Source organism: Amphiura filiformis, chromosome 2 (genome assembly GCF_039555335.1).
Source record: "Amphiura filiformis chromosome 2, Afil_fr2py, whole genome shotgun sequence".
In the NCBI taxonomy this organism is placed as follows: Eukaryota; Metazoa; Echinodermata; class Ophiuroidea; order Amphilepidida; family Amphiuridae; genus Amphiura; species Amphiura filiformis.
Window position 1 is genome coordinate 12,662,273 of NC_092629.1, and position 948 is coordinate 12,663,220.

The 948-nt window shown below is 41.0% G+C and overlaps 1 non-coding gene across 1 annotated transcript; it reads right to left on the reverse strand.

Annotated features, from left to right (window-relative positions):
* Nucleotides 1–611: 611 nt before the first annotated feature.
* Nucleotides 612–684, reverse strand: Trnav-gac (transfer RNA valine (anticodon GAC)). Its single transcript has one exon. It is a non-coding gene; the product is annotated as a tRNA-Val (tRNA).
* Nucleotides 685–948: the final 264 nt, after the last annotated feature.

The window sequence follows — 948 nt, forward strand, 5'->3', positions numbered from 1 at the left end:
CATTTTAAGCATTTTAGGTAATAAAATGTGTATTTTTTTTGTAGTGGGTGGGATGGCAATGTTTCAACTATTTCAGGATTAATAGTATTAACCAAACCAAATACTTTGTATATATGTTTCTAAGTATCATTTGTATACAGGGGAAAGAAGAATTACGCATCGCACACTAGCACAATTAAACATGAATTTACAAATGGAAACATTACATACATAGGCAGATATACCAGAGTAAAAACTCCGGACATACCTGCCTGTGCGGGGACTCGAACCCAGACCTCTCGCTTGTCGGGCGAGCGCTCTTACCACTGAGCTACACAGACTGTCCCTGATAAACAGGACTCAAGTCTGGTACTTATGGATATGAGCAGTTATGCGGGGTAAACAGTACAAACAACACATTACATACCAGTGTACGAGATCAATTAATGATGCTTACCCGCCGGCCTAATATAATCATGCAAACAAGGGAAGAGGCCTACGCATCATACACTGGAACATGGAAACATTCAAACATTATTACGCATCGCACACTAGCACAATTAACATGAATTTACAAATGGAAACATTACATGCATAGGCAGATATACCAGAGTAAAAACTCCGGACATACCTGCCTGTGCGGGGACTCGAACCCCAGACCTCTCGCTTGTCGGGCGAGCGCTCTTACCACTGAGCTACACAGACTGTCCCTGATAAACAGGACTCAAGTCTGGTACTTATGGATATGAGCAGTCATGCGGGGTAAACAGTACAAACAACACATTACATACCAGTGTACGAGATCAATTAATGATGCTTACCCGCCGGCCTAATATAATCATGCAAACAAGGGAAGAGGCCTACGCATCATACACTGGAACATGGAAACATTCAAACATTACAAACTAGCGCACGAGATCAAATTAATGATGCTTAATCGTATTCTTAATAAATCAATATACAAGGGAA